Source organism: Seriola dumerili, unplaced genomic scaffold (assembly GCF_002260705.1).
Source record: "Seriola dumerili isolate Sdu_G_001 unplaced genomic scaffold, Sdu_1.0 BDQW01000432.1, whole genome shotgun sequence".
NCBI classification, from domain to species: domain Eukaryota; kingdom Metazoa; phylum Chordata; class Actinopteri; order Carangiformes; family Carangidae; genus Seriola; species Seriola dumerili.
Window position 1 is genome coordinate 3,107,120 of NW_019174687.1, and position 8,555 is coordinate 3,115,674.

Below are 8,555 nucleotides of genomic sequence, written 5' to 3' on the forward strand. Positions count from 1 at the left end.
TTTAGACTTTTCTTTTGTCGGTTAAATAAAAATCGGTTTAATTTTCCCAACTGCCCCCTGCTCCATCTCTGATGCTCCATGTCATTCTGTTGAAATAATGACATTTTATTTCTTTCTCTCAAAGCTCTAAGATCTATTCTCTTGCTTGTAGTAATAGTCACATATGGATGAATCATATTTGTCAGATGCTGCAGTTGCATGTCAGCGCTCTGTCGTTGATTTGGGTCTGTAGCTGTTCTGTCACTTGTGGCTCCTTCTCCTCTTTGTCTTGATATATTTTGAAGGTCTGTTTTTCCTCCTGATTTTGGCTGTTTTGAGACTTCATTAAAAAGCTGTGTCCTGTTTGAGGATGAGGCTCAGGAAATGCAACGTTTCATTTGTGTGTCAGTGTGTCACATAACCGTTTCAGCGTCGCCCCGCCCACCAGGCCATCACCTTTACATGGTGCAGTCTAAGGTGCGTCACCTGTTTATATTACTATAAATGTGTATTATTTAGTAACAACAGCAGCAACCATTGTTTTAATAATGATGACTATCATAAGGCTTGTAATCTATCTGGCGAGGTAAAAGATTGATGGTATTGATCGCTTCATTGATCAGTCTTTACAGGATGGTACAGCAGGAACAGCCGATACTTGTTTTTAGATTCTAAGCAGCAGGTTGATTTTGTTGTACCCCCACATAAGGTGTAGCAATGACGGATCGCTAGCAACACATTTTGAGCGCTTGATTTTGCACCAGTTTTAAACAGTTGGAGTGAAATATTAGGAGAATGGGCTTCTACACACAGTCCGAGTTTTGCTTTTGCTCTTAGAGCCCCCACACTCTGGAACTGACACTGTAACTCATTAACTTCTTTTAAATCTCTTCTTAAAATGCCTTTCTCTGTCTGAGGTCCTCGGTAATGTTTGATATGTGTTTTATTCTGGTTTGTCCCTAATTATTGTTCTTACATAATGAATTGCCTCTCTTAACCTGTCGTCAGATCCTTTTGCATAATGTTGGATTATAGTTTTAATTTATGCTGTTCTACTGTTTTACTGTGCTCAGTCTCTTTTACCTGGTTTTATTTTTCTGTGAAGCAGCAGCTTTGTTAAGAAAAGTGCTTTATAAAAAAAGTTATTATTATAATTATTATTATTATGATTGGGTTAAAAACACAATGAAATTAAGTTCGGCAGCAATCCTCTTGGCAGCATATGTTAAAAATAAAGACAAAAATCATTAAAATATATAAATATATAGTAAAATAAAATAATAATAATAATATAATAATACATTTTATTTTACAGGCTTTTCTTAGCACTCAAGGACACCGTACACAGTTACACAAATTGAGATTAAAACACATTAAAAGTTAATTAATTAATTAACAACAATAAAAATGAAATATAAAAATAAAAACAATACAAAAATGTCCATATAAACACTAACAATATAACTATTATATAAACATTGTTATTAACATTGTTTTACTGTGATAGGGACAGTGTGAGAGAGGAGCTGACATACAGCAAAGGATCATTATTGGTAAGGATCATTATTATTATTGTTGTTGTTATTATAGTCCACTTGTCAAAATGATGATAGCGACATTCACTGAGAGAAAAATGAATGATTGTGAAATATAACTGAAAGCTCCAAAAACTCTTGTGGACCTTGTGAAGCCTAAATTCTCTTTATCATGTTTGGATAATTGATATTCAGCCTAAAGGAAGCTGCAGGGTGTTTTGCATGTTTCTTCACCATAACATGTTTTATGTTATCCCATCCTCATGACGTGTGCACATGCAAACTCCAAACTGTCAGGGTCTTTTTTACCTGTGACAACCTAAAAATACAAAAAAATGAATAACTGGTCACTGAACATCTGTACTGTGGGTGTTTCTGTGAACGTGACATTTGATATGAACATCTGTACCATCTTCCCCCACAGTTGCACCTGTCCCATACAGTGCTCCACTATCAGCCCCCCTCCTCTGTTATTAAATCCACAGCTCCTCTGCTTCACTGACCCCCCCCCCTGCTGGTAGTCATTGATCTGAACTCCTGGGAGATCAGATAAGACCAGGTCGACCCCTGGGTCACCAGATCCTGCCCCCGCGGGACAAAGGGTCTCCCTGTCAGGACCCCACCTCTGTTAAAGCCTCAAATACCTGCACAGGAACCAAACCGAGATAAGATCCTGCTCGGGTGTCACCTGATAGCCAATAAGACCTGAACTGAAGGAGCTAAAGGTGCCCCCCCCCCCAGGTAGGACCGATAACCACAGTTAGTAGAACTGAGAGTTTATTCTGTTGGGAAACAAGACAACAAAAGCACTAAAAGGGCTTCTACCCTCCCTGTTGTTTGCTGATGAACATCAGAACTGTGTCTGATTCATTATGATGACACAGGCTTTCACTCTATAACCTTTATTCAATGAAAGAACAACCACACAACTAAGGTAAGAGTTTCTTTGCTACTTAACACATTTTGAAATCTTGTCTTGTTAACTGTTGCACTGTGTGTTTGGAGGCATGTTAATTCAAATACATACAGGTTGTAGTTTGTGATGCTGTTGCTCTGTAATTTTCTATTGTACCATATAAGCTTTAGGTGACAGACGACTACAATGTCGATAGTGTGAGTTGTCATTTTCATTTACTTACTTACTTAGCAGCTAGAGAACCTCAAGAGTTGATGAAGACCAAAAACAGACCTAAAAGAGAGGGACTAATGGACTTCGTTTCTAGGCCAATATTGTGATGATGATATGACGTGCGATAAATAAACAAATATTAAAGTGTGCAGATACAGTTTTGCTGAGAGGAGTTGAATGGAAATCAGACAAAGGTCACTATCGGTCATCTGCTCCGTCCTCCTCCCTCTGCTGTAGCTATAAGCTTACAAAAGTTTGTAGCAAAGTTTCCTTTTAGCTTGTTCACTATTAGCTGAACGTTAGCGCGCTGTGCTCCTGTAAAACAAACTGCGGAGGTTTAAATCTTGTTGAACAGGTGCTGTGATGAAGGACGCTAATTGCTTTTTTACTCACAAAGGTTGTGATAACACTCACAGACCTACGACTGTATTTTTTTTTTTACAAATAATTGGTTAGACAGTTGTACACATGGATCTGCAGTGGTTATTAGGATAGTCACTAATGAACTGTTCATACCACATTTAAACAAGTAATAATAATCTGTGATATGTCACTATATGAGCTCACCTTGTCTCACATCCTCAGTAACATCAGGAGATGATGAGGGACCTGCCGCTGCTCCACTGTCTGTGGCTGTTTCTGAAACTGAGGGCACTGTGTTTCATGATGTTAAGCTTTGCTGGGTATTTTATTTATTTGATAGATATAATATCATATGACATTGTAGGTATAATGCTGATTTATTTATGAAATTGATTAATTCATGTTATACAATGCAGTTATGCTCCAAGCTAGATTCCTCGCTGACGGCCTTCAATCTAAACAACTGCTGATATTAGATTAAACCGTTCTTAAACCTTTCCTTTGAAATAAATCAGTTTGGAGTCTTCCCTCAGCTTGCTTTTTTTCTCTTTGGACACATATGCAATTAGCTACTAAGATTATTTCCCCCCACTACGACGCCCCTGGCTGGATGTCCAAATAGGCAAATGTTTGCTAACCTGCTACTTATAACTTTAATGAATTCATGTTAGCTTGTTGTACAGATCTGTCCTTGTCTGTGGAAAAAAAAAGATTTATTAATGAACCTCTACTGTTAACAAATCTTTGCACCAAAGTAATAGTAAAGTGTAATTGTAATTGCAATAACACCAGCTTAACACAAGAAAACTCTGTAGCTAGCATGGAAATGTTAAGGCTTGTTGATGGCTCGTATGCAGATTCTTAATTTCAATGAAAATGTACAAAGTAGATCTGTGCAAATCTTTGGCGTTGAACCCAAGTTTAGTAAAGTGTTCAAAGCAAACTGTCAAACTGACAGTGCTTAGCTTTGAGGAGACATAGAGTCTTAACACAGGACCATGTTGTAGTTTATTAAATGTTGCATCCTACTTTTCTGTTATCCTTCAGCAGTAAACTAGCTCCAGCGAAGAAATTGTCCTGTTAGTGATTAAGCTAGCATTAGTTAGCCATCTAGCAGGGAGAGCTATAAGATTTTGTCGCTAAGCAGCAAACAACAAAGTGAAGTGAAATTTCAAGTGGATAAATGTAGAAATATGTAATCAATTTACTTTTGAAATTTGGTATGATTTTGATTGAAGCCAGCAGTTGCGGTGCAGTGTTTAGTTACTACATCAACAAAGCACCCTGGTCTCTTCATGGTAATAGCATCTGAGGCTCATGGATACTGTGCCATTAAACATGGGGAAGCATGATTTGTCAGGAGGGAGGGAAACACTTAAAACTTAAAACCAGTCTCCATGACACAAAATTCATTTATCGGAAATCAGTTCTCCTCTTTTGTGATCAATTTTTGAGATTTAATCATATGATTATAGAGTGATGAAGCTACAACTTTCTTAAGCCACAGATTATTTATTTGCATTAAATAAAATATATTTCACAAGCAGACAGACAGACCTTTTAAAGGGTCTACCTCAAAACTTTCCAATTGCTCCTTTAACATGAACTTTTGTAGATCTTACAAATGACATTTTGTTGTCATTTGGATCCATTAACGTGCAGAATTGACCACTTTAGCTTTGAGGTGACATTAAAGATTGAAGAAAGGCAACATATAACTGCATTAACGGGGCCGCTGACCTCCCGCGCGCTGCATTGACACCAGAAGTACTGCCAGCGTTCCTGCTCTTAGTGAGACGTGCTTGTGGCTTGAATAACATTAATGACACACTTCTTGGTGGAGCCACAGGTGGGCCGAGCTGCTGAAGCCATTAAAGACACTGAACCAGCGAACAGAGAAGGTCGTCCGTCTCATTTGGTGTGGAAGTTATCAGCTCTGTAATGACGGGGCTAATTTATGGAGCTGAATAAGACACATTAGGGTAAATTCAGGTCTCTATTACACATGAAAAAAAGAAAACCTGTGACATTTCTGATGAGCATGTCAGTTTCTTTGATTCGGTGTAAAGTCTCCACATCAGCCAGGGAGCACCATTTGCAGTAATGATAGCATGGAGCTCATTTCTACCTCCTCTGCTATTATGTAACAGATGTTGAAGCGTAGATGGCTGCTTAATTGCAGCCTCCTGTGGCCGCACAGAGAATTACAACAACATGCAAAGTATGTTGAGAACTTTTTTTTGTAACGTTTCAGGTATTTAGACAAAGTTTTTATTCTCTTTTTTCAAATTTTTAATGTTGGAAAATTTGAAAACAAAACAATGCACGAAAAGATATAGATGTTTGTACCCAGTATGGCTTTTGTCATGGTAACCAATCCACAATGTGTTTTTCTCTCAGTACTTTCTGACTTGTGGCTCTCAGCTCTAAGTACATTGGTTCCTACTGAAGATGTAAATCTTTAAAGGTCCATATAGTATGAAGGTAGATGTCCATGTGTTGTTTTATTATAAGGCAGGTCTAGGTTCTATATTATGAAAAAGGAAACATCTGTGAATCTGCTTGTGAAGGCCAATATGATGAGCTGTGTATTCAGAAAATCTGACAAACAATAAAACAAGGGAATAAAATAACCTCCAAATTTAACTTCACTTTACAATAATGATGTGGAGCAGCATCTGTTCATCTTCATTCTGATGTAATATAAGCTCTAAAACTTCCTGTTTTTGCACCTACCTGAAGGTTCGTCTTTAACAGAAGTTTTCTCCCTCTGAATGCAAGTACGAGTCATGTTTCTGATGTGGATCTTCATGCTGTCTGCTGGTCCAAACGGTGAGAGCTCCACTCTGTCCCTTTTAGCTTTAGCGAAAGTTATCAAAATTTACAGCTGCTGATCGGATTCAGTAGATTATTATAGAAATATTTTATTAATGATGTTCTAGTGACAAACTGAAAGAAATATTTTCGAAAGTGGAACAGACTTCACTTTCCTGTAGAAGTACATGAAGAAGAAACTCACTTCTTGTCCGTGATGATTTTATGTGATTATTCTAAAATAAGAGGATGTGTGTTTGATGTTGCATACACAACTCACATCACTATTATAACAGTTACTCATCTTCATCTTTGTCTTCAGCGCTTTCTGCCAGCTCCATTTTCTGCTTGGACCCAGTGGCCAGTGACCGAAATCCAGATTTGATGATCGGTAAGGGTGCAACATTACGTAATAAACTGTGTGCAACATGACTCGCTCGCTTAATATTCATTAATGAGTCAGCTAATCATAGTCGGTGACGCTTGAACGAGGCCTGTAGGGAATTAACGGTTTAGTTCTGCGGAAAGGTCAGAGCTGCTGGGGATTTAGCATCTTCTCTGTCATGTACAGATAAATATCTGAGGCAACCACCAGTTACTAACAAATTGCTTTAATCTACATTAATATGCTAATTTGAGATGAGCTCATAGGACTTGCAGTATTTTAATTGGCTGTCATTGAGTAGGGGTAGGGTGGTGGGGGTTGTGGGTAAACACTTCACTGGGGTCATCAGGTGGGCACCCTCCTTTTTTGGTGCTTCTTTGAGAGACCCATGACACCTCCAGAGGGCTCAATGGTGACGCCTGGTGTCCCAGGGGCACCACCCTCTGCTTTTACCCCAGCTGCTTTAAGCCAGTTGCTGCTCCACTCTGCAGCCTCCACCAGGGACTTGGTAGCCTGCTAGAGGGCCTGTTCTCAGATTCCCATCCCTTTCAGTAGCCAGATGGTTGACATGGCTACAAAACCCTGCAGCTGACCACACCTCCACCGCAAGGGAACTTTCCTATCAGCACATGCAGAATGAATGTGGGTGGGAACTGTACGTTTTAACCCCGAACAAAGAGAGAGAGCAGTGAGATGATATACAGCCACTTTTCAAGTCTACAGACGTGTTTGGATGTAATATCATTCAATCTTGATCGTATAGTAGTAAAGTAGTAAAGTAGTAAAGTAGTAAAGTAGTAAAGTAGTATAGTAGTATGCTGACCTGGTAGCTGAGTGCTGGAGGAATGGGTGGAGCGCTCTCTATTAGCCAGTGGAAGTGGATGTTTGCAGGCCAGTCTCTACAGCTGGTCCTGGGGAAGCAAGTTAAGTAACTAATATTTAATAGAGCTGAATATTTAATTGAAATATGATCGAAATTGCAATATGCCCAAAGCATAGGAGCTGCAATTTATTTCTTAAAGGTAAAATGTGTCACAACATTGTTGTGCATTGTTAGCAACATAAGTGTTGCGTTGCTACAGAGACGCCCCGGCCTACAGATCATATTCTCCAGATATAAAGGAACATGATGTTTGGTACAAGACCAACAAAAATCACATCATCATCATTTTTATATTTTTTTTAAGTGAAATAAAATGAAAAATGAGCATTCCAACTGAAATCACAGTCACATGTTGCAATCGCAATATCTGCCAAAATAATCCCAGCGTGATTTTTTTTGCATATCATTCAGCCCTAATATTAAATGAATGGAGAAATGTCGGTCAGTGTTTCTTCAGGCTGAAAAACAGCAGCATCTCAGACTGTAATTGTTCAAACTGACACGTTTCCTCAACAGTCCTCCAGCTGCCTGACTTTTTGTGACATTTTCTGCTGTTGTTGACATTAAGGTCGACCGATTGACCATCTGTGATGTTCTGGGACACCTATAGTCCCGATCAGCACTGTGGGTACATCTGGCATGTGGAGAGCTGCAGCCTAAATCATTTTCTGCCCTGCACGCTTCTCTGGACTGTGGAGCCTGCCAACGGGATTATCTATGATTAAATCACTCCGCTCTCTGCCTGCAACATGGAGGAAATCGATTTAGAAGAAGAGTAAAATTGTTTAGGATTTTTTGTTCTTGCAGCCTCTGTGTGTCTGCCTCTTCAGTTTCCATCGTGTTTTCCTTCTCTTCGTGCAGATTGTCTGGGCCTGCGCTTCACCTGGCTCCACTCCGTCTTTGATAATTTCCCCTCGTTGCTGAATTTTGCTGTGAAACTTCGCTGTTCCACGGGGCTTTGTCCACGCGACCTGGAAGATTACGGCTGCTCCTGCCGATATGTAGCAGCTGGAAACCCTGTGGATCCTCTGGACATGTAAATAAGACTCGCAGCAGCAGGAGGCAGCTGCAGCAGTTGCTGAATCTAAAATACAGCATGGCGGCTTCATTGAATTCAGAAGCTGGAGGCAGGCATCTGCAAAGTGGGCTGGGAGACTCAAAATTTCACAAAAATTAGAGAGTTAATGGTGCAAAAAACAACCCCCCCCCCATTACCCATGAGATATATTTTCTCATTTTATAAGATGAGGGAGTTCATATTTTACCCGTATCCTCTAAATCAGCTGTTCTCAGTAAGAGTTAGGGGCCCCAGGATTGGAAAGAAAAAAAATGTAATGTTTTTCTTCAGACTTCCATCTAATGTGAATACAAAATCATTTTAGAAGAAACTATCTGAGAAGAAAAAACAAAGCAGGTTCGGTGGTCACAGGCGTTTGCAAGCAGACACAGTTTCGTTTTAAGGGATGA